Consider the following 25,698-nt stretch of genomic DNA (forward strand, 5'->3'; position numbering starts at 1 on the left):
TGGCGTAGGCCAGTGGCTACAGCTCCAATTAGACCCCTAGCCTGGGAACCTCCATAGGCCCTGGGGGCAGCCCTAGAAAAGGCAAAAACAAAAAAACCCAAAAAACAAAAAACAAAACAAACACTCTTACATAAATGTAAAATTAACCATCACACACTGAAAATGATTTTCTCTTTATCCTTTGTATTCTATAGTTTCACGGTGATGTTTCTGGATGTGGATTTATTTTTCTGTATCCCTGCTTGATACTTAAAATGTAGTACAACTCTTCAATTCTCGAAGCTTTTCAGCATTTATATCTCTGAATATTGCTTACCCAGCATTCCATTCCCTTGTTCTGATATCCTTTTTTTTAAATTTATTTTTATTTTTATTTTTTGTTCTGATATCCTTGATGAATGTTGGAATCTTATAATTCTTTCTCCATGTCTCTTTTATTACCCAAATGAATTTGTCACATCTATAGTTGTATAACGATCATAACAATCCAATTTCTCCATGTCTCTTAATTGCTCTTTCATATTTTAATTTTGTTTTCTGTCCATACTGTGTCCTGGGTGAATTCCTTAGAACTCTCTTCCAACTTACGGATTCTCTCTTTGTATCTAGTCCAGAATTTATTCCATTTAGTAAATTTTTTTCATATCTACCACTTTTTGTTTTACATCTGTCTACTTTTGATATACAGTTGACCCATGAACAATGTGGGGGTTAGGGCTGCCAACTCCTGTGCAGTTGAAAATCTGTGTATAGCTTTATAGTCAACCCTTTGTGTACATAGTTCTACATCTATGGATTCAACCAACAGTGGATTGTGTGGTACTGTGGTACATATTTATTGCAAAAAAATCCACATATAAGTGTACCCATACAGTTCAAACCCATGTTGTTCAAGCGTCGATTGTATAATTACAAAAAACAAAAATCTGAATAATTCCTTAAATTTCTTTACATGAATTTATGCCTTCGTTTACCTCTTTAAATGTTTTAAACATAAATAAAATCTTTGGTTGATGGAACTACAAAATAAATTTCACCTGGAGTTAATACATGTTTCAATTTTGGCTTTGATAACTGACTTGCAGTTTTTTTTTAGGCTTATTCCCTGCCCCCCAGCTTTATTGAGGTGTAAGTGACAAATAAAAATACAATTTTATAATTATATATTTAAAATGTACAGTGTTATGATTTGATGCATGTATATATTGTGACAGGATTCTACCACTGAGTTTTTCTTTTTTTTTTTTCTGTCTTTTTAGGGCTGCATTGGCAGCATATGGAAGTTCCCAGGCTAGGGTCAAATTGGAGGCCTATGCCACAGCCACAGCAATACAGGATCTGAGCCACATCTGCTATCTACACCACAGCTGACAGCAATGTTGGATCCTTAACCCACTGAGCAGAGCCAGGGATCAAACCTGTGTCCTCATGGATACTAGTCAGGTTTGTTACTGTTGAGCCACAATGGGGACTCCCCCCCGCCCCAACTGAGTTTTGAGTGGAGGTTTAAAATTTTGGTCCTTTGATTTTGATGTTGATTTTTCTCTCTGTATGCTACCTTCTTCCTGTCTAGCAGAGAGAAACTCCCTGTTTCTAGTCTCAGAGATGAGCTCAAGTCCAGAGGAATGCTTATTTCTTGTTTTGGTGTCTGAATCTATCTTTTTTTTTTTTGTTTTCTCGTATAATTTAGGTGTCATTGCTCTGGTGTCTGGAGCAGAGGGGTGATCAAAATATGAGCTTAGTATGTTGTCTTGACTGGCTAGCTCATGTGATTTAAATAGTTTTGCTTAACAAATGGCATAAGAGAGACAATCCAACGGGAAACAATTAGAAAAACAAAAGTAGTGGTTCAGGGTTCCCTTGTGATTCAGTGTGTTAAAGATCCGGCATTGTCACTGCAGTGGCTCAGGTCGCTTACCATGGTGTGGGCTGGATCCCTGGCCTGGGAGCTTCCACATGCTGTGGGTGTGGCCACAAAAGAAAAAAAAGTGGAATTCCTGTCGTGGCACAGTGGAAACGAATTTGATTAGGAACCATGAGGTTGCAGGTTTGATCCCTGGCCCTGCTCTGTGGGTCAAGAATCCGGCGTTGTCGTGAGCTGTGGTATAGGTCACAGACGCAGCTCAGATCTGGTGTTGTTGTGGCTCTGGCATAGGCCAGCAGCAACAGTTCCGATTAGACCCCCTAGCCTGGCGTGGGTGTGGCCCTAAAAAGACAAAAAAAAAGCAAAAAAAAAGTGGTTCAAATATTTAGAGTCCTCTGGTATTGCCTACTTGAAAAATAAATTTTGATGAAATGAATCAAGGGGTTATGTTTGCAAATATTAGGCCAGGTGGATCCTCTCTCAGAATTTATTCTACCACTCCTACTATTAATGACCACCAGGTCAGGAGGAAGTGTCACTTATTTTGGCTGTTGGTGGCATTTCAGGTTTTGGTGTGAAATGGAGATTGTGCCATCATGATTGGTAAGTAATAGGTGCGGAAGCACTTTGAAAAACATTTTGAAGAGCTATGCCAGTGAGTGGTATTATTATTAATGCTCCTTGGTGATTCTCATTGGAGAGGGTGGTGTTGTGTGGCCTGGGGAAGGGTTTTGGAAACAGCTGGATCTACGTTCTTACTGGTTGTGTGATCTTAGTGGGTAGATCAGTTAACCTGACTCATCTTCAGAAGAAATAGTTCATAGCTGTCCCTACTCAGTCCTTTCACTCTGCTCTGCTAGTTTTTGGGGTAAGAGGTCAGCTTTCTTTGGTCTCATCTGGAAACTTCAGTAGTGCCAAGTCCCATCTCGGAGTTAAATTCAAGACTTTTCCCTTTATCAACCCCCAAACTGGTTTCTCTTTCCAGAGCTTTCTCTCTGGGAAGCTCTTCTCATCCCTAAGAAAAGCAACCAGTTGCCTTTCATTGTTTTTTGACTCCTTGGCTACAGGGCTCTAGAACTTCAAAGCGGTTCAGAAGGACATGTCCAGGGGGCCCAGGGAGGCAGAGGAACAGGTCAGGCTCAGCCGTTTCCTACCTAGCACCCTGCCTTCCTCGCCCACCACCTCCATGCTCCCCAAGGATGGCGCTTGGCTCTTTGTCCTTTTCTTACTGTCATTTGAGAGGGCTGCACCAGGAAGGAATGCCTGGGGACCATGCAAACTGCAAAGGGATGGAGAAGTCCCACGTGGTGTGTGAGCAGGAACATCATTCCTGCCCTGCTGAGAGGCAACTATGATTTGTACGTGAGAATCTGGACTTGGCCACCAGGAACCCCGGCAGGGAGCTCTGTGGCCTTGGGCTGATTTCAGCCTCCTCACTGCTCAAACAGGGGTTGCAGTTGACAATGGCTAAAAGTCCACGGCAGAGGCAACAGCGCTTTTTGTTGCTCTGGTGCTTCCTGTCCCAAGGAAGGGGGCTGGTCCTCACTCGAGGGCACTCCTTGATGGGTCCTGGGGTCCCCAGGATGGTACTACGGTACCCCCGACTCTGGTTTCTTCTTTAAAGTGACCTTTTTAATTCCTTCTTTGGCCATTTTCTAAGAATCTGATCAGTACCTATTCCTTTGTGAATTTTATTTCCTTTAAAGTCAAGAAACTCAGATGAAGCCACCAGGATCAGGGCGTTTTCTTCTTCTGGTTCCCTGTGTGAATAAAGGTTACTGTTGGAAGAAGGTGGGGTGGTTACATTAAATTCATGGCTTTGATGCTGCATCTTGACATGTAAAAATGAAGGAAAAGGGGGAGGGGACCCCAACCCAAGCCAGGAGGCTCCTTTGGAGTGGCTAGAAAAATCATTGCACTAAGCCACAATAAACATCAATCTGCAGGTATGTTATAATTTTCTGTTTTTAAGAGAACATTGAATGGCCGTAACTGCTTTTGTATTGGAGCAGGAAGGCTGGACCCAAACCTGAAAATCTTTCATCTGTTATCCCTAATACATGCTCACAAGTACATCGCAGTCTTGAGCAAGTACAATTAAAAAGGGGGTAATCCTTTTTTCAAGTCCTCAGGTTTAATTTTCATGATTATGGTAGATTACGAGTCATTCTGAGTCTCGGTCTCCAGGAGAGACAGCGCCTTCTCTTCAGTCCCTTTCAACAGTTGTTTATGGCAGTTTCAGCCTCTTTCTGCCTCTCGGAGGCTCTTTATTTTTAAAGCAAGGCAGACAAGGCCTAAAATTATTCCATTAAAGAGGGGCAATTTTTGTAATGGGACTTAGAGTGCTTTGCAGAAGTGCAGGCAAGTTTCTTCAATATCCTGAGCATTATTCGCTCATTTAGTTAAATGATGTTTCTAATTCCCTGGTAATTACGTGTAATGAGGCACTTTTTCTCTTCTTGATGAGACTTTAGCCTAATATGAGATGGCGTATTTTTTTCTTTTTTTTTTTTTTCCATGGGGATAATTACCCCTTCCCAGGAAAAGCAGGGTTTGTTGTGCAGAATATAGCAAATTATTTTATTTCCTGCCATCTTGACTGCCAGTAAATTATAAAATTAAGTTTCAGTGGCGCATTAGCACCATTTTGGAAAAAGCTCCAGACTATTTTTCTTTTTCTTTTCTTTTCTTTTTTTCTTTCTTTCTTTTCCTTTTCCTTTTTTTTTTTTTTAAATTCATGTACTGCTGTCCTCTGGGACTGTAGAGGCTATTATTCATAGAATAGATGTTTTTCTGCCAATTCCTAGTATTCAGCTGTATTGAAGCAGCAACATAGGTTTAATTTTTCTGGCTGATATCCAGTGTAGAATGTTCTTGTAAGCGTCTTTGTGTTCGGGTAATTATCATCACAAAGTTAAGTAATATGTCCTCTCTTTTCTCTGCTCTCCCCTCACTCCTCCTTTGGATGTCAAATTATCTTTTTTTGTGCAATGCTTCAATTAGATGCAAAGCAACTAAATTTGAATCACACGAAGGTGGTGACACCAACTATTAAAAAGCAAGAAATTCAGAGTTAATATAGAGTCTCTCTACTTAACTCTTCCTGTTGTTAAAAAAGCAAATTTGAAGAGAGGAAAATATGAAGAGAACATCATTAATTAAGGACAATGTCATGTTGAACTTCAGGTTCCTGTATTCAGTTATTTTTACTGATTTTAGGAATAGCACATGTGAGCCTGCGTGTCCGCGTATGAGTGTGTGTATCTGTCTGCTTCTGCTTTTCTGCTCTTTGTTTCTGAAAAAGAAATTTTTCTTAGGAAGAAGCAGCAGAATCAGGTGGAAAGAAAAAGAGAGCCTGGGACTGGGAGTCAGGGGCTTGAGTTTCGGGGTTGACTCTGTCTGCCCCCCACTCCAGCTGTGTGGCTTGCGTCTGACTACCTCTTGGAGGCTCAGTTCCCTCTGGAAAATGCGTGGGTTCTAACGTGAACTCTAAGTGTTTAGGAACCTGAAAGGTTTGCATTTTAATTGGTGAAAGGTCATGTATTGGGGTTGTTCCAAAGCATACTAGATTTGGGATTTGTGAGTGTGTGTGTGTGTGTGTGTGTGTTTTGTGGCTTCCTCTGCCCCACCTCCGTACCTCCAATATGACGCTGGTTCCCACGGGTCCTCATGGCCCAGTCCCTGGCTTGCCAGTGGCCTGTCTGGTGTCTCCTAAACTCCTGCCCAGCGTGTGTCCCCTGAGGACGAGTATTTCATGCTGGTGAACCCAGGATGCTTCAGCTCAGCACTGTTTCTCTTTGGTGGGAATGTGTCGCTGTGGCTTCTGACCGATGTCCCAGTATTTTCCTCTTGAAGGTGACCAAAGACTCCTTTGTCCTTTTTGGATGTGGGTGGATTTCTCCACGTTTGGGGGATGAGGCATGTTCACTGAAATGATGAGTCTTTCTCACATGTGTAATTAGCTTGCAATGAAAACCTCCCATCTGGAGTTTTTATTTTATTTCAGGGTAATTCCGTTTTAGGATATTTGTGTTGCTTACTTCGTTTTTCCCCTTGGGATCACGGAGGAGGTTTACGTGCTGTTTCTGATGGATCCTCTGTAGGCTCAGCTCCAGGCCCATCCCTGCCCAGCTCAGCACCTGCCAGGAGCTCCCTGTCGACCACAGAACACTGTAAACACCACATACCAGCGTGGACCAGAAGTTGGATCCCAGAGTCAGACAGATGAGTCCTAGATTTAAAAGGTACAAGCACTGTTATCTTGAGCAAGTTTCTTGACTTTCCTGAGCCTCCGTTTCCTCATCTGTAAAATGGCCATCATAATAATACCTCACAGGATGTAATGAGATAACACATGTCAAGTTCTTAGAGCTCGGGACCTGCCTGCTCAGTTATGTGAGCTGCTGTCATTGTTGTTGCTGTTATCACTGTTTCGCCTTCTGCTGCTTGCTTAGTTGTATGAATGCTGCATTCCAGCCATTTGCCCTGTGACTCACCCTGAACGCTGCAGTCCTTGTTCCTCTGCTTATACAGTTTCCTCTGCCGAGCATCATTTTTTCTTACTCCCTTTGCCATTACTTCATGCACCCTCTAATCCATGTACACAACAAATATTTGCAGAGCTCCCAGTATGTGCCAGTCCCACCTGCCTGTTGTGGCTCATCTGAGACATGCCTTTGTTGCCTGTGCTGGTAGGGGGGCCCTCTCCCACTCCCCACCCCAGCTGTGTGGCTTGGGTCTAACTACCTCTTGGAGGCTCAGTTCCCTCCGGAAAATGCATGGGTTCTAACAGGTGAGCTCTAAGTGTTTAGGACCTTGGAAGGTTTTCATTTCAATTAGTGAAAGATCATGTATTGGGGTTGTTTCAAAGCAGCCTACATTTGGGATTTGTGAGTGTGTGTGTGTGTGTGTTTTGTAGCCATGCTCTGCTGAGGCCACACACACCACCCTGAGCCCTGGCAGTCACTCCTGTCCCCGTCTTCCCTGATTCAGGGTGGCTCCCTTGGAGGTGTCATTATGAACAGGGACTGACCCAGTGGAACCCCTCTGGGATTCCCATCCCACCACCAGGCTTGTCTCTCAATTTCCCTTCCCTGAACTCCCTCGGCTCTGTGACTCCCTTTGGTGGCATTTGGTCCTCACTGCTTGTCCATGGCTGTGTGTGGTGACATGATCAAGCCCAACTTTCAGAGCAGGCTTCCCACTCAGCAGCATGTGGCCTGGGGCGAGTTGCAGAGCCTCTGCAGCCTGCCAGCTGCGTGCGCTGATGTGACACTGGTTCAAGCGTGGGTGGGGCAGTTGGAGCCCTCAGCTCAGTATGTGGACACCGGAGGCGCTTACCGAGTTTCAACTGCTGTTGTTACCATTCCCTTTGCTACCATTGGCTTTTCTGCCCCAGAGATTCTCAAAGCCGTCCACCCCCCATGAGAATCATGTGGAGAGCTTTTAGACTCAGATTCCCCTCCTTGACCCCTTGCATCAGAACTGCCAGGATGGAGTCTGGGAATGTGTGTTTTGTGCTCATTGTATGACTCCTGTGCCCAGCCTGGGGACCTGGCAAAGGCCGGCACCTGTGTCCTGTGGGGCAGATACCTCTGTACACTGGGTTAGAGTCCCCACACAATTCATGTCCACCCAGAACCTGTGAATGTGACCTTGTTTGGAAATAGGGTCTTTAAAAGGTAATCAGGGTAAGAGGTGGCCATACAGGATTAGGGTGGGCCCTAAATCCAGTGTAACTGGTTTCCTTATAAGAAGAGGGACGTTGGACACAGAAGGGAGATGGAGACAGGGGTTAGAGTGATGCTGCCACAAGCCAAGGACACGAAGGCCACCAGAAGCTGGAAGGACGAGTCAAACCTCCCCTGGAGGCTTTGGAGGGAGCACCCCTGCCAACAACTTGACTTTGAACTTCTGGACCCCAGGACTGAGAGAGTTAATTTCTGTTGTTTGATGTCACCAAATTCATGGTAATTTGTTACAGCAGCAATAGGAATCTAATACAGGCTCTGAGTCACATTCTGATAATCCTGCATTTAGGCAGAAACTGCTGATGAAACCTTTTTTTGTGATTAGTTTGACATTATTTCTGGCATTTATAAATATCTATACAAATCTTAGAAAAGAATTCTTCCCCTTGGGGGAAAATGGGGCTTTATTTTTGATATTTTCAACTTTATTGATATATAATTGACATACAGCATTGTATAAGGTTTTTTTAGGGCCACGCCCACAGCAAATGGAGGTTCCCGGGCTAAGGGTCAAATCAGAGCTGTAGTTGCCAGCCTACACCACAGCACCACGGGATCCAAGCCGCATCTGCAACCTACACCACAGCTCACAGCAACACCGGATCCTTCACCCACTGAGTGAGGCCAGGATCGAACCTGCGTCCTCATGGATACTAGACAGGTTCGTTACCGCTGAGTCCCAATGGGAACTCCATCATTGTGTAAGTTTAATGTGAACGACCTGTTGACTTAATTACACATGGGGTGACATGACGGCACGGCCGCCTTAGCTAACACCTCCGTCACCTCACATGATAACCATTTCTTTTTTTGTGAGGACATTTAAGATCTGTGCTCTTAGCAACTTTCAAGTGTGTAATAGAGGCTCGTTAACTATAATCGCTGTGTGGTGCGTTAGGCCCCTCAGCTTAACTGAAGAGTCGGTCCCCTTAGACCAGCGTGTCTCCATCTCCCTCAGACCCTGACCCTGGCAACGACCACTCTACCCTCTGGTTCTATGCCTTTGTCTTCTTTAGATGCCACATAAATGGGTATGGTGGCGTTTGTCTTTGTCAGACTTATTTCACTTAGCATAATGCCCGTGAAAGTTCCATTGTGTATTTGTGCCACGTCTTGATCCGTTCATTTGTCCACGGTCACTCGGGTTGTGGCCGTATCTTGACTATTGTGAATAACGCAGCGGTGCATCTGGAACTGCACATATCTCTTCAAGATCGCGACTCATTTCCTTTAGTGTATACCCACAAGTGGGATTACTGGATCACTTTTAATGTTTTGAGGAACCTCCATGCTGTTTTCCATACGGTTGTCCCAACTCATATTCCCATCAACAGTCCACAAGCGTTATCTTTTCTGCACAGCCTTGACAACATCTGTTACCTCTTGTCCTATTGATGATGGTCACTCTGACAGGTGTGAAGAAGGGTGGTTTGGGCTTGCATTTTCCTAATGAGCCATGGTGTTGAGCATCTTTTCATGTACCTGTTGGCCATCTGTATTGACATGTTCTAAAACTGGTGGTTAAATATGGAGGGTATAAGATGCCACTGGCCCACATGGGATTTGGCCATTCTCCCTCTACTCGGCCCGGCCTGAGCATTCCCTAGGAAGGAAGCAACCTCCCCCCCACCCCCAGCCTGACCTCACACAAACTTTTGATGTTACTTTGAGGGAAGCTTGGGGGTATTCAGTGGACATCTCAGGGGAAGTGAGGTCAGCAGGGCAGGTGTGGCCACCCTTCTTTCCTGACCTCAGTTTTTCTGCCTGTAAAATGGCACTGCTGATGCACTCAGTTGTGAGTGAGCATCAGATTAAAATCAAGGACATATAATTTAACCCTGCAATGAGCTCCGTAGGTAATTTGCGCTCTTGTTTTGATTTCACGTTGGTAAGCCAACCCCCAGGCTTTGAAATGGACACAAGGAGACAGAATCCATATTGCAATCTTAAGTTAAAATTCTAGAGGCTTTATTGAAGGAGAAGGAATTTTTTATTTGTAAGAGTGAGCAATGGGAGTTCCTGTTATGGTACAGCAGAAACAAATCCAACTAGTAACCATGAGGATACGGGTTCCATCCCTGGCCTCTCTCAGTGGGTTAAGGATCCAGTGTTGCATTGCTGTGGCTGTGGTGTAGGCTGGCAGCTGTAGCTCCAATTCAGCCCCTAGCCTGGGAACCTCCATATGCCACAGGTGTGGCCCTGAAAGCCAAAAAAAGAAAAAGAATGAGCAATAGTAGATGAAGCTTATGTGGCACTGATTTCAAGAAATGAAACAGCTGGCCAATGGTATTGAGGCTGCTCCTAGCGGATTCTGCAATTTTGCTTGAGTTCCTGTCCACCGCAGTGATCACTGCTCCTTGCTGAGGCATCTTCCCCGGATTCAAGGGCCCCTTGCCTTTTTCCTCAGGTGGCTGAGGGTAAGGCTGAGCGAGCAGGTGAAAGGGGAGGGGGCTGGAAAGTTCCTCTTAGCATAGCAACCAACACAGATTTGAATATTTAGTCCTAAGGGTTATAAATAATGTGAGTGTTCATTGACGGGAAAGCAGTGCTACATTTAGTACAATAATTAGTTATTTGATTACTTTTGTTTTAGCCTGAAGTAGAGGACAATTGACAAATGTGAATACCTCTGAGACTGATGGAGCGCAGTAAACTAACTTTATTTATTACAAAATGCACTTTTATTAATATGAATTGACAGTAATTAATTTGCTAGTGTTGATGCTGTTAATAATTGCATATAATTTATGAAATATTCATGCTAGAGCAGAATAAAACCATGCCTAGGTCCTCTGGCTTATTTGTTTAAAAAGTTTGAATATTTCAGCAAAACCTTTCTAATTCGGTATAGTCGTATTACAGTGGCTTGAAATCCCACCAAAATAACAACAACAAATATTATAACTGCATTGTGCTTTTTTTTATATATGTCTCATTTTAGCAATTTTTTTTTTTTTTGTCTTTTTGCTATTTCTTGGGCCGCTCCTGCGGCATATGGAGGTTCCCAGGCTAGGGGTCTAATCAGAGCTGTGGCCTCCAGCCTACGCCAGAGCCACAGCAACGCAGGATCCGAGCCGCATCTGCAACCTACACCACAGCTCACGGCAACGCCGGATCGTTAACCCACTGAGCAAGGGCAGGGACCGAACCCACAACCTCATGGTTCCTAGTCGGATTCGTTAACCACTGCGCCACGATGGGAACTCCTCATTTTAGCAATTCTTTACTTCACTTCCAGGCACTTCCAAGAATCCTATGCCTGTACTTCAGGGCACCAGGAACTCCTGAAGTTCAACAGGAGGATGTAATTTTATTTATTTATTTATTATTTATTTTTGTCTTTCTAGGGCTGCACCTGTGGCGTATGGAGGTTTCCCAAGCTAGGGGCCGAATCAGCACTGCAGCTATTGGTCTACACCACAGGCACAGCAATGAGGGATCCAAGCCAAGTCTTTGACCTACACCATAGCTCAAGGCAACACCGGATCCCTAACCCACTGAGTGAAGCCAGGGATCGAACCCACAGCCTCCTGGTTCCTAGTCAGATTCATTTCCCTTGCGCCACGACAGGAACTCCAGGAGGATGTCATTATTACGAGCTTCCTCCAAAAGATGAAGTACATACCAGCACATTGTCTAATTTCATCCTCATAAAAGTTCCAAAGATAGTTATTTTATTCCCATTTCACAGATGAGCTCTCTCAGTAGTGTGCCAGCTGAAGTGGGAGAGGCAAGACTTGGCCCCAGTCCTCCCGCTCCTCCATCCAGGGCTTACAGAGGGAAATCTAATTTTGCTTTTAGTTCAATTTTTTTTTTTTCTTCCCTGAATGAAAGTATGGGCTGTTTCCCCCTCCTAATTCAGTTTGGCCCTCTTGTTCCTAGAAAAGGATGGTAACGAGAGAGAATCACAATTGAATTGAGCTAATGCGATCAGCGACATGGGGCTGGAGCCTGGGACCCGGCTCTGTTGAGGCCGTCAGTCACTGTCTCACTTCAGAGGACCCCGCCCCACTCTGCGGCTGCAGGCCAGGCCAGGGTGGCTGTGTTTAGGGGGCCACAGAAGCAGCTGTTGGTTTCTGGAACATGCGCCCAGACATCCTGGCTCAGTCCCTAACTCTCTGGGTGAAGCTTCTCGGGCATGCAACCTGTTGCCAGGCTCAGAAGGGCCCTGAGTTTGGTGTCACACTCGATTGAGTGTGAGATGCCGAATCGCTTTTGAAAAGGGGACACCGTGGTTGCATTTACACCAGCCTCTTAGCACAGCGCTTGGCCTGCAAGAAGCACCCAGTAAGAGTTAGTTTTTCTTTGTTCTCATCTTTGGAGTCTTATTATTAATAACATTTGTGCCACTAACAGAACTCTCTTGCTCTCCTTGACAGGGTAGGTGAAGGGTTTAATCGAGGGCAGAGGAGTCACGCTAGGCCTGCCCAGCCCCTCTGGCTGCCCCCATCTCCCTCATAAGTAGGGCCGGGGAGACTTGTCACCTCTGCTGCCTCCCACCCCCAAACCCGGGGAGAGACTTCATGTGGGAGCAGGGCTACTCCTCCTTCCCTGAGCCTTGAGTTTTACCCCGGGCAGCATCTTCACGCTCGCCCTGCACTGGGATTGTGACCCAAGTGTCTGTGCCCGGGATCCACACGAGGGAGAGCTCCTTGGAGACACAGACCCTTTATTCCGTGCTGCCCTGGGGTTCCCTAAGAACATCCGTTCAGTAAACAATGAGCTGAACCTTGAAAGAACCGTCTACTTCTAGACAGCACTTTTCTTCTTTTGTCTTACCATTTTAATTTTTTTTTCCATGGCTGCACCTATAGCATAGGGAAGTTCCCAGGCCCGGGGTATAATTGGAGCTATAGCTGCCGGCCTACATCACAACCATGGCAGCACGGGATCCAAGCTGCCTCTATAATCTATGTGGCAGCTTGTAGCAACACTGGATCTTTAACGCATTGAGCGAGGCCAGGGATTGAACCCGCATCCTCACAGAAACAATCTTGGGTCCTTAACCCCCCGAGCCGTAATGGGAACTCCCATTTTAATCCTTTAAAGAGGACAGGTTAGTGGCATTGAACAGAGCACGACGTTGTCCAACTTCGCCACCATCCATTTCCAGAACTTTTTCTTTTCTTTTTTGTCTTTCTAGGTCTGCACCCACAGCATATGGAGGTTCCCAGGCTAGGGGTCCAGTTGGAGCTGCATCTGTGACCTACACCACAACTCATGGCAACGCCAGATCCTTAACCCACCGAGCGAGGCCAGGGATAGAACCTGCATCCTCATGGATACTAGTCAGATATTTTTCCGCTGAGCCACGATGGGAACTCGCCACAGAACTTTTTCATCATTCGAAGCCAAAACTCTGTACTCATTAGACAATAACTCCCTGTTCCCCCTCCCCCCAGCCGCTGGCCACCACTGTTCTCCTTTCTGTGTCCATGAATTTATCTATTCTAGGGGCCTCGTGTAAGTGGAGTCATACAACACCTGTCCTTTTGTATTTAGCTATTTTCACTTAGCATGTTTTCAGATTTCATGTATGCTGTAGCATGTATCAGAATTTCATTCCTTTAAAAAAAAATTTTATGGCCATACCTGCGGCAAAGGGAAGTTCCCAGGCCAGGGATTGAATCCAAGCCGCAGGTGCCGCAATGCCAGCTCCTTTAATGCACTTCACCACGGTGGGAACTCCCTCCCAGAATTCCATTCCTTTTTTTTTTTTTCTTTTCCCACTGTACAGCAAGGGGGTCAGGTTATCCTTACATGTATGCATTACAATTACAGTTTTTCCCCCACCCTTTCTTCTCCATTCCTTTTTAAGGCCGAATAATAATCCACCACGTGGAGAGACTACATTGGACTTATCCGTTCATCCATCGGTGGACAGATGGGGTTGTCTGGGTTGTGTCCACCTGCTGGCTGTTGTGAAGTGGGCTGTTGGGAACAGGACATGTAAGTATCTTTGAATCCCTGCTTTCAGTTCTTCTGGATATAAACCTGGGGATGGAACGACTGGGCCACATGATAATCCTACATTTTGGGGGAAGAGCTGCCAGATTGTTTTCCATGCAGGTGCACCCCAGCAACATATGGGGGCTCAGTCTCTCTATGTCCTTGCCGACACTTGTTACTTTAGGTAGCACTTTTAACCACTAGGCATGCTATCTCCTTGTTCTTCCTATAAACATCCGGGCCTCTTTGTGGCAAGCAGACTTCGACTCTAAGCTGGGAAGAACTGGTGAAGGGAAGGAGAGGGCCCGGGAGACACAGTCATTTACCTTGGCTCTGCGAAGCCGCGGACCGTCCTGCTCGTTAGTAAATGGACAGGGTCGTCTCTGCCTGGAGCTGCTGCGAGCTCACGCTCTGCGCTGCTTCCGCAGGGAGATGAAGCACGTGATGTGGGTAACGTGATGGCCTTCTGATGCCGTTCTTGGTTAATTTTGACCAGGGAAGGTGCGGTGAAGGTGTGTCCGCCTGGGACCTGCTGCAGCAAGTCATGAACCTCTCTTTTCTGGGCAGAGGTGTGTGTGGGCTGCAGCAGCCGGGCCACGAGGGGCAGGAGGTATACACCCAGTGCGTATGCCGCGGAGCAGGCATTTCAGGCTGTGACTCTGTTTTAGCCATCCATCAGCCTCATAAGGACACTGAGCCATCAAACACCCTCCCACCCCTGCCCTTCAAATAGGAGCCCTGCGGGTGCCGATTGGGGCTGCTGTGTGGAAACCACGTCCCGAGTTTCTGAAAGACACAACCCCTCGGCCCCCCAGGCCCGCTGTCTGCAGCAGGCACCTCGAGAGAAGGGGAAGGTTCTGAAGGGAGGAGGAGGGTTCCCTGGGCTGAGGGCCCCTGGATGTGTCAGAGATCCCGCCTGTCCCTGCAGTGACCAGGGCATGGGGAGGAGACTCGTCTTATCCGGGTAGCAGCTGCCTTTCCTCGGTGGAGGGCTGAGGCCGGCAGGAGCCTCTTGGGGCCGTAGGGGCCCATTTGCAGGGCAGGACCTGCACGCTGGTCGCTGGTGAGTTGACCCGAGCCCTGCTTATCTGCAGCTCAGGACTGCCGGGGACAGGTCCTTAAGTGAAGGCAGATGGACAGAGAGAGTGCATATCAATGACCATTGCTTGCTGAACACTCCAGGCTCAGGGCCAGGGAGGGGTGGTGGGCCCAGGACCGCCATCTCGCTTTCCTGGGCTCTTCCTTGGGCAGTGAGTGGTGTCTGCTGTTTGTTGAGTCCTCGCTGTGTGTGTGGCATCGTGCATGTACTTGGCAGACCCCTCACTGACCACCCTATGTTGGGAATTACTGGCTCCACTTCATAGCATGACTTGAGGTGTGACTGATATTCCCAGTTGCATCGCCCTGGGCAAGTCAGTTTACCTCCCCGAGCCTCAGTTTCATCATCTGAGAAATGGGATAATAGTCCCCACGGGGAGAATAAATGTGAAAACCCTCTCTGGAAGGGAGCACACCTGTTTTAGATCTTGGTACACTGTGGAGTGCAAAATCACTGCATCACAAAGGTATGAAGATGTTAGGAGGTACAGTAATGGTTCAGAACTTAGAATATCTTACCTGTTCAGGAGCAGATGCTGAAGGAGTTGCATGCAGTCATAGCAGTACCAGCAGCATCCCACTGCCCCACCAGGAGGCACTGAACAGGGATTCACACTCTGGTCCTTCGGAGACCAAAGCCCATGTCTTAAAGCACCACTGTGGGGTCCCTGCTGGCCTGTGTGAGTCTCGACATCGCGACTGGCCAGGAAGAAGTTAATAATCCCCTTAAAGGCTGAGGAGACTGAGGTTGAACATATACATGGAGAAATGCCAGGGGGTGGGGTTTGAGGAAATTTATTTTCAAATGCTAGGATCTGGAGTTCAGAATTCATATACTTATCTAAAAACTGTTTATTGAGCAGTTATTATGTACCAGGGGCTGGTTTGGGTGTTTTGAACACCATGGTGAGCAGAACTAGATACAGTTCCATCTCAAGGAGTTTTGGGCTATGGAGGAGGCAGAGCAAGTCAGTAACCATAGAGATGAGATATGTTGTTATAACTGCTCAGGATGCAAGTGCCTGAGATGACAGACCCATGATGGAAGGAGGGCCTGGGAAAGGCTGTTGGGAAGCTTCCCTGAGGACGTGAGCAAAGACTAGAAAGGAGGATGGAGAAGGAAGGCTGAGCAAAGGCCCTGGGGCAGGTCCAAGGGCCGGTGGTGTTGGAGCTGAGAGCAGGTGGGGGAGGGGGGAAGGGCTTCAGGGCCTCGTTAGAGACTTTGCTCTTCATCCTAAGAGCAGTGGGAAGCTTTCTGAGCATTTTCACTGGGAGAAGGATACAGACCCAATTTGGGGTCTGAAAATTTCACTCTGGCTTCAGTGTGGAGAACAGACTCAGAGCAAAACCATTCAAAATGGCAAAAAATGAACAGACCAGCTGAGTAAAATCTTCAACAGCTGACTCAGTCAAAACTAGGCTAACCAAGTCAAGAAATGCTACCGCCTCATACCTGTGTGTGCGCATGTCCCAGGCACAGCCCCCTTGCGGCGCACCTGGGCAGACAGCAGGCGGAGGACACACACAGGCTCTTGTTTCTGTGCCCCACGGCTGGCTCAGCACCTGAACTGACTTCCAGGGCCCCCTGGATGCCTGCTGGATAAGCGGATGCATTTGGGACAGTGCCATCCTGCCGGCCAGGCTCTGACATCTGAGCGCAGACTCGTGAGGTGAGAGGATTTCTGAAGGGTGCCTGTCTCCAGGGTACCCCCCACCCCTGTGCACTTGGTCCCTCGAGGCACAGGCAGTAGAAGGAGGAAGTGCTGAGGGTTAGGAATGATGAAGGACCCGCCTGGTACTGAGGTATCTGCTTAAAACCACTCCTGTGCACCCGGCCCCTCCCTTGGGGGAGACGGTGAAGGGCAGGGGTGAGAGTTCACATCCAGCCTGTAGGATTAGAGCCTGAGGGTCCCTCCAAGCAGAGGAGACAGACGGGAGGGTTGGTGGTGGTGGGGGGGCGGGCTCCTTCGCGTGTCACACACACGTGTCTCTCTCCCTGGGATTTCTGCGCTGTGCTCTAATGGGGCCATTTCTTACACTCGCTGCATCAGAACTGGAGGGGCCAGGTGAGGGAGCTTAAGAGGGCGGCCTGGCTTTTCCGGCAGCAATCCGGGGAAAGACATCAGCGGGAGAGAGATTGGCAAGAGAGAGCAGGAGTTTGCCGGGGTGAAGGGTTACTCTTTTATAACTTGGAGGCCTGGGCAGGGAGAGGCACCCTTCCTGCCTGCGCCGCTGCAGCCTCTGTCACTCTGCCTCGCCTGACCTGTGATCTGAGATGGGCCAGATGATAATTCCTGGAGAATGAATGTGTCACCAAGCAATTTGGTGACAAGTATCTGAAGGAGGAGCATCCGCTGGAGACAGAGGGGCGGGGGAGGGTCCCACGGTGTGGGAGGCGCTCCACTGGGGCCCCTGGGCCCAGATCCAGGCTGGGATTTCCAACACCGAGGTAGGTTGCTTGGCTTCCTGACTTCTGAGGTGCCTCAGCCTGTCTGTCCTCATGTGTTAAACTATCTATTGCTGCAAACCAAATCACTTCAAACCTTAGGGGCTTCAAACAAAAAATTATGATTTCAGGATTCCCATTGTGGCTCAGTGGGTTAAGAACCTGACATCCGTGAGGACGTGGGTTTGATCCCTGGCCTCGCTCAACGTGTTAAGGATCCAGAGTTGCCGCGAGTACCGCGTAGGTCTCAGATGTGGCTCAGATCTGGTGTTGCAGAGGCTGTGCTATAGGGCTCCGATTTGACCCCTAGCCCAGGAACTTCCATATGCTACAAATGCGTCCTTAAAAAGACAAAAAAAAAAAAAAAGGTAATTTCAAGGTATTTGGATGGTTCTGGCTCAGGGCCTCTCAGGTGGTAGGGGGGCTCCATTCATCTCAAGGCTTGACTGGGGCTAAAGAATTCACCTCCAACTTAGCTCACGTGCCTGCCTGGGCAGTTAGTGCTGGCTGCTGGCAGGAGGCTCAGCTCCTCACCACATGGACCTCTCCATAGGGCTGCCCGGGTATCCTCACAGCATGGTGGCCGCTTCCAAAGAGAGCGAGGTGAGAGCAGTGACTTTCCTGACCGCCTCCGAGGTCACACGGCTATTCTGCAATGAATTCCTGGTCTCAGAGGGCAGCCTCTTTCATACGGGAGGGGCCGTGCAAAGATGAAATACCCAGAGGCAAGGATCACTGGGGTCCACCTGGAAGGCTGGCAACCGCACCTGAAAGAGAGTGGCCGTGTCTGCCCGACCGGCTCCTCGGGAGGATCAGGGGGGGTTTTGTGCAGGAAAGGGCTCGGAGAAGCGGAGGGGGGGCAAGTGCTGTCGAGGCTGGGGGCTCAGGCTCAGGGCAGGACCGGATGAGACGTGCTGGCACGGCAAAGCACACTTGTGATTTCTGAGACTTAATGTGAAAGAGAGAATGTAAATGAGTTCATTAAATGTTGAAAAGATATTTTGGGTAGTGTGCCGAAGATATTTTTTATTAAAATTAATTTCACTTGTTTCTTTTCATTTGGTAATGTGGCTACGAGAAAATTTTAAATGACCTACGGAGCTGGCATTTTATTGAGTCGGATAGCGCTGGCCGAGGCCATGAGCCCGGGACTTCCTCCTAGAACTGCCCGAGGGCTCAGTGAGCAGCCGAGTGAGTGCTCTGAACACCGTACACACCCACGGAATGTTGAGTCGGCCGCCGGGGAGAGGGAATACGAGGATCTTGGGAGCCAGACAAACCTGGATTCAAATCCTGGCTGAATTCCCTGGGTCCAACACCTCTCTGACCAGAGATGCCACATCTGTAGAATGGGTCTGCCCATCTCTGCTTAGCTCATTTTGCTCAATTCAGATGAAAATGGAAATGAGGTGTGACCTTGTGCTGATGGAGGGGGGAGGGTTCATTATGCAGGTTCTTCTCATAAAAGCACGTTGTCCTCAGGCTAGAAGCATGGAAGGGGCTCAGTGGCGGGGGTTGGAGCTAAGGTGTGGCAGATGCGTGGGCAGGCCTGCACCTGCACCACCAGCCACGTGCTGGCTGTTTTGTTGAGGCGGCTCTGGATCTTCCAATTTTCCTCTTCTGCTTCTGGGTCCCGAGGCCTTATCTTGATTCCCTGATGGAAGCAGCGGCTACCTCCTGGGGAGTGAGACTAGCTCAGCCTGCCCAGCACGGTCCCATCCTCTTAGCCCATCCTGGGTGGCAGCTTGGAGAAGATGCTCCCGACAGGGGAAACTGGTCCCAGGGCGTGGAGCAGGGGCGCGTCAGAGGGGAGGGACCTCCCCTCTCCTCTTCCCCTGGGAACTAGCTCTGAGCTCCACACCCTGTCTCTGTTCCCAGAGGGGCTGGAGACAAAAGGGAGACATGTTTGCTGTTATCAAGACACAAAATCCTTACACTTAATTAAAACATGCCATGGCAACCGGCGTGATGCTGGTAGCTGGGCTTGGAGTGGCCGTTGCCTCTGAGGGTGATGCCCACGTGCCGTCTCTTTGTTCGGGGAGAGGCATCTGTGCTGTGCCTTTTGTGAGCATGGCCTTTGTCTGCAGCACCAGGGGCGGAAACTTGGGGCCTCTGTGGGGCTGGTGCCCTGGCCTCTAGGCCAGGAAGCCGGGCAATCCAGATCAGATTTGCCCCTTCTACACAGCTGAGGGCGGCACTGGGGAGAGAGGTGTGACGAGGTGCAGTCCCCATACTTGGGATGCTGCTGGCTGGGACACACACAGCCAGATTGCTGCTGGTCGGGGATAAAGTCTTTGGTAGGGTGTGGAGGCGAGCAGCGGGGCATGGAATCAGAGATGGCTTCCTGGAGGAGGGGTCACCTCAGAAGTCAGTGGTGCTGAGAAGAGTGAGTCCAGGGGAGGGAGTAGCCAAGTCCCGGTGTGGAGGTGAGAGAGAGCATGGTATCTGGGGACTGCAGGTCTGTGCTCCTGGACCATGAAGTGCCAGGAGGAAGTTGTGGGGACTGTGGCTGAGAGGCGTGGATATTCCGTGGGGTGGGCAACAGGGAGCCACAGAAGTTTGCTAAATAGATCAGAGTCAGGTCAGAGGCTGCTGAGCTGCGTTGTGCTGGAGAAACTCAGACTGCCTCTCTCCCTGTAAGGTTCAGCTTGTGCTGTGGCCACAGGGAGTCCTGATAGGGAGAGTGGGTGACCTCAGAGAATTCCGATTCCTGTTGCGGAAGGACACTGCAAGTGTGAGCCCAATGCAAGGCCACTGGGCATCCAGGGGCTAGAGTGGTCTTGGAGTCAGGAGTCAGACAACTGTGTGATCGCGGGCAAATCACTTAACCCCTCTGAGCCTTGGGTTTCTTTTCTTTTCTTTTTTTTTTTGTCTTTTTGCCTTTTCGAGGGCCAGTCCTGCTGCATATGGAGGTTCCCAGGCTAGGGGTCCAATCGGAGCTGTAACCTCCGGCCTACGCCAGAGCCACAGCAACGCGGGATCCAAGCCGCGTCTGCAACCTACACCACAGCTCACAGGAACATTGGATCCTTAACCCACTGAGCAAGGGCAGGGATCGAACCCTCAACCTAATGGTTCCTAGAAGAATTCGTTAACCACTGAGCCACGACGGGAACTCCGGGTTTCTCATTTTTACACAAGGAGAGGATAAAATCATTTACGTCAAGCATGTAGCAAGTGCTTGCTGCACAGATCTTCGAATCCTGATGCCTGTTGCTTCCAGTTCAAAGTGACACGCAAGTGAACTAAGCCCAATGCAGCTCACTTATGGCTGGGCTCGTCAACTTCAGATTTCTCCAGGATTCTGAAGACTTTCGGGCTGGCTGTGGAGAGTGAGGGACCACTTTAGGGACCAGTCCCTTCTTTATCGGTGGTAGAGGACCCTCCAGAATGCAAGGATAGGGTGGGCCTTTCCTTGATGGCAGCCAGCCTAGTGCCCATCCCCCAGAACGGGAGTGTCTGCATCTCGGGATGAGAGGCCCCAGGGCGTCTGCTTCCTCGGCGGGCTTCAGGTACTGAGAGTGAAGGTAGTCTTGACCCAGCAGTGCCTCCAGCGGTTGTCAGGAGATGCCAGGCTGGTGGTGGCAGTGTTGACGGTAGCCAAGAGAGTCCTTAGACTTGGATTTAAGAGCTCGAAGTGTGAGGTCACATACAGCTGCCTTAATACCCTAAATTAAAGCTCTTTTTAAGGTTTCTTTTGTGTTCCAGATGCTTCTCTGTGGCCTTGAGTTGCTGCATAGAGAACAGAGCCTCTTGGATTGTGTGTCTCGGGCTTTGGGCTAGGCATGACAGCACAGCCTGGCATGGGCCAGGGTGGGGAGCCCAGAGACATCATTTTGGGGGCTTCTTTGCCCAGAGACAGAGTCCATCTCAGTACAAAGGCTATTGCTTGGGTTGAGTAAATTTCCAGGGTCTTTTAAAAGCCCTAAATACGGAAGCTCTGATTTAAGAGGCTCACAGTCAGTGATTTTTTTTTTTAGGTCCTTTATAAAGCACGAGCCCCTCCCCTCCCATCTGTCTTCTCCAGGCCAGGCTCGAGAGGAGGAACTGGCTTTCTTTAAATAAATAAGGGCTGCTGCATCCGATTCAGATGGAAGGCCGTTTAAGGACCCTTGCGATCCCCTAGTTCTCTTGTGAGATTCAGGGGTTTGGAATGAATTAAAACACGGAAGGCAAGAAGCCTGGAAGGGAGAAATGATGGTTCCCGCTGGTTCCTCCCCGCACCCGCGGTGCCCGTGGCAATCTGCCCCACGGGGAGCCCCAGTCTCTGAGAGGGAAATGGACCAATTCAGGGCCGGTTAGAAATTGGGCTCATATATCAGCCATTAGGGAACTTTACTCGATGAGAAAATGAGAACTTTTTGTAGTTGCTGAAAGAGAGCACCATTCCTAATTTGACCTCTTCGTGGCCGTGGGAGATGGGCACTTTATCTGAAACTCAAGTGCACAGAAAAAGAGGAAAAAGAAAGTGGTTGGCGTGAGGAGGGGAAGCCAGGCTGCATCCTGTTCCCCTGAGGTCCCTGGAGCAAGTTCCAAGGATGTGACAGGGTCCTCGGTGGCCCCATCTCACGGCGCTGATGGGTGGAGGCGCTGATGGAGAATGTGCTCCAAGGTGCTGTGTCCTGAAGGTTATCATCTTAAGTGAGGCGTAAGCCAGACAAAGACAAAAATCATGTGATGTCCCTTATATGTAAAATCTAAAAAAAGGTACCAATGAACTTGTTTACAAAGTAAAAATAGACTCACAGACATAGAAAACAAACTCAAGGTTACCAAAGGGGAGAGGGGAGGAACAAATTAGGAGTTTGGAATTAAAATACACACACCACTATATATAAAATAGAAAACCAGCAAGGACCTACTGTATAGCCCAGGGAACTATACTCAATATTCTCTAAAAACATATAAGGGAAAAGAATCTGAGAAAGAATGGATATATGTATATATATAACTGAATCATTTTCTGTACCTTTGAAACTAACACAGTAGAGTAAATCAACTGTATTTCAATAAAATTAAAAAAAAATCTGATGAAACTAACACAGTAGGGTAAATCAACTGTATTTCAATAAAATTAAAAAAAAAACCTGAAAAAAACAGACTTCATGTACATTGGACAAAACCACAAGGCGGTTTGGTACTTGTGGCAAATGACTTTTACAATCAAGGTGTGAAAGATGCAGTTTTGCAGTAACCAAAACAAAGCCCAAGAATAGGAGGGAAAGAGGGGTTGGAGGGGGCCAGAGTGTGGGGTGGGGTTGCTTCCGAGAAGAATTTGAAAAAAAAAAAAAAAGAAGAGACTGTGAATGGCATTTGCAATCCTGAGACTTTGGGACACAGGGTAGGACGTCGACGTTAATAGAAGGCCTGCCCCAAACGGCTTGGAGGACCAGGAGCCGCACGAGTGAAATTCTCATCTCGAAAATGATGCTCTTTGAGAGTCGTGTGGAGACAATCACTACATCACACTCAGAAGTGTCCGTGAGGGGCGAGGACAGGCCCTGCCTGGATCTCCAGCCTGCTCCCTTATGATCAAACAGAAAGTCACTTTTAGCAGCCTGGTCCTGTGTAGTAGGTGTGTAGGGGTAGCTCACCATGGCTTTAATTTGAATTTCTTGATTACAAATCTTGATTACAAAAGAGGTGGATTTCCTCCATGTGAAAGGTCTTAGTCCTCTACTCTTTAAAGTATATTGGCTTTTTTGTCTTTTGTCTTTTTTGTTTTTAGGGCTGTACCCGTGGCATACCGAGATTTCCAGGCTAGGGGTCAAATTGGACCTGTAGCTGCCGGCCTACACCACAGCCACAGCAATGCCAGATCTGAGCTGTGTCTGTGACCTACATCACAGCTCACGGCAACGCCGGATCCTTAACCCTCTGAGCAAGGCCAGGGATGGAACCTGCAACCTCATAGTTCCGAGTTGGATTTGCTTCTGCTGCGCCATGATGGGAACTCCAATACTTGCCTTTTTGAGTTTATCAAACTGATTTCTGAGACTTCCCCATATATTCCAGATCTGAGCCTTTGCTGGTTTTTAAGGGCTGCATATTTTTTTCCTGCTCTGCTGACTTCCTCCCCCCCACCCCATCTTAATAGTATGTTTTGATCAACAGAAGGTTTTTAATTTTAATGCGGTCAATTACATCAGCTTTTTTCTTTATGGTTAATATTTTCTGTCTTGTTTTATAATTTTCCCCCACAGAGATAGTCTTCTATATGATTTTGCCTTCTGCACTGAGGTCTGCCATCTGCTTAGGTTGGTTTTCGAGTGGTGGTGTGAGGTAGAAGTTCAATTACATTTTTTCCGTGTTGATACCAAATTGTCCCAGCTATTTTTATTATCCTTTTCCATTGCTTTACATGGCTACCTTTATGAAAAACCCCATGTCTATATAAGCACAAATTTGTTTCTTGGTTTTGTATTCTGTTCCATTGGTCTGTTTGTGCCTCCTAAAGACAGTAGCATACGGCTGTAACAGTTTCGGAAGAATTTTTATTTTCCGCTCTGAAGACCTGGCAGGACAAGCTCTCTTCCCCTTGTTCTGCTCGAGGGTTTCATGGCTGATCTTGGTTGGCCCTTTGCTCTTCTACATACATTTTAGAATTATCTTCCAATTTATACAAAATATCTCCTGAGGGTGTGCCATTGTGGCTCAGTAGGTTCAGAACCCAACATAGTGTCCGTGAGGATGTGGGTTCGATCCCTGGCCTCGTTCAATGAGTTAAGGATCCGGCATTTCTGCAAGCTGCAGCATAGGTCACAGATGCGGCTCAGATCCAGTGTTGCTGTGGCAGGGGTGTAGGTAGGCGTCAGCTGCAGCTCTGATTTGACCCCTAGCCTGGGAGCTTCCATGTGCTGCAGATACAGTTGTAAAAAGAAAAAAACAAAACCAAAAAATATCTCCTGAGAGTTTGCTTTGGGATTACCTTGAATCTATAAATTATTTTGGAAGAGAACTGATATTTTTACAATATTGAGTCTTTAAACCCATCAGCATGATGTATTACTCTGTTTACTTATGTTTCTTTGATTTTTTAATAGGTACATAATTTTCTCTATGACTTGAGTATCTTTTCTAGATTACTATTTTTGATGCTATTGAAAATTGTCTCATTAAATAATTTATTTGTATATAAAAACACAATTACTTTATATATATTGATTTTTAAAAATTATGTAACCCTGCCAATTTCCCTTAGGTATAATTATCTAAGGATTATTTTAGATTTTTAAAATGTAAACAATAATATCCACAAATAATGACAGTTTGGTGTCTTACTTTCTGATATTTACACTATTTTTTTTTTTTTTTGGTCTTACTGCTCCGGCTAGGATCTCTATTAAAATTTTGAATAGAAATGGTGATAATAGACATTGTTGTCTTATTTGTGATCTTAAAATGCATCATTTTCCCAATTAGTATAGTGTTTGGTGGAGATGTATATCCTTTATCAGTTTAAGGAAGCTTCCCTCTATTTCTGGTATTTCTGACTTACTACACCCCCTTTTATTTTTTCATCATGTAGGGACAATGAATTTTATTAAATGTTTCTTATGTGTCTATGAAAAAAAAATCACTTAATTTTTCTGTTTCAATCTGTGAATGTGGTAAAATGCATTCCCTGATTTCTCTAATGTTAAACCAACCTTGAATTCCTGGTATAAATTCAACTTAGTTATAATATGAAATTCTTTTCCTATCTTGATAGATTTAGCCTGTTAAAATGTTTAGAATTTTTACATCTATAAGAATGAGAGAGATTTATATGTATTTTTTCCTTCATTATACTGTTTTTGTGTCAAAATCATGTTAGCATAATGAGTTGGAGTATGGAGCAACTTTTTTTTTTTTTTTGTCTTTTTAGGGCCACACCCACAGCATGTGGAAGTTCTCAGGCTAGGGATTAAATCAGAGCTGCAGCTGCTGGCCTACACCACAGCCACAGCAACGCAGGATCCAAGGCTCATCTGCAACCTATGCCACAGCTCATGGCAATGCCGGATCCTTAACCCACTGAGTGAGGCCAGGGATTCAATCTGCATCCTCATGGATACTAGTAGGGTTTGTTACTGCTTCGCTACAAGGAGAACTCCCAGGAGCAAGTATGTTTTAATTGCAGTAATCTGGCCAGGACACTACTGTTTGTATCAGATACCACACTGCCACCACTGCTTTTGAGTTCTAAATTTCTCCTGTATTTCCTCATCTGTTCTATGTTCAAAGTCCTGGGTGGAAGAGTCTGATTGGCTGAGCAGGCTGCCCAGGGGTGGGGAGAAGAAGGCTCTGGTTCCCTTACCTTTTGTGGTAAGAGAGGGTATACTGCTTATGGAGACTGGGTGGAGGCTGTATACTAGACAGTTTGTTTCTCCTTCCCTTTCCCCCGCAAAAAAAACGCAAGTATCCTTAAGGATAACCCTGTACTTATACTTATTAAAGATGGAGAACACTGAGTGCACCAAAGGACAGAGAAGGAAACGTAGTTACAGTTGTTTGGATAGTCACACTGTTCTGCATTTCAGATACGCTGAAATTCTTAGGAGTGAATGGAGGTGGGCATTCTAAGGGCTTGAAAGTCTGCAAGATTTAAC

The 25,698-nt window shown here is 47.1% G+C and overlaps 1 long non-coding RNA gene across 1 annotated transcript in view; it reads left to right on the forward strand.

The window, feature by feature from the left end:
- LOC110256800 overlaps positions 2,163–25,698 on the forward strand; it is a 171,929-nt gene continuing 148,393 nt past the window's right edge. The window contains exons 1-2 of the long non-coding RNA XR_002338809.1: positions 2,163–6,108; positions 13,433–13,563. This is a non-coding gene — a long non-coding RNA (uncharacterized LOC110256800). The remainder of the gene's footprint in view (positions 6,109–13,432; positions 13,564–25,698) is intronic.

Source organism: Sus scrofa, chromosome 14 (assembly GCF_000003025.6).
Source record: "Sus scrofa isolate TJ Tabasco breed Duroc chromosome 14, Sscrofa11.1, whole genome shotgun sequence".
NCBI lineage: Eukaryota > Metazoa > Chordata > Mammalia > Artiodactyla > Suidae > Sus > Sus scrofa.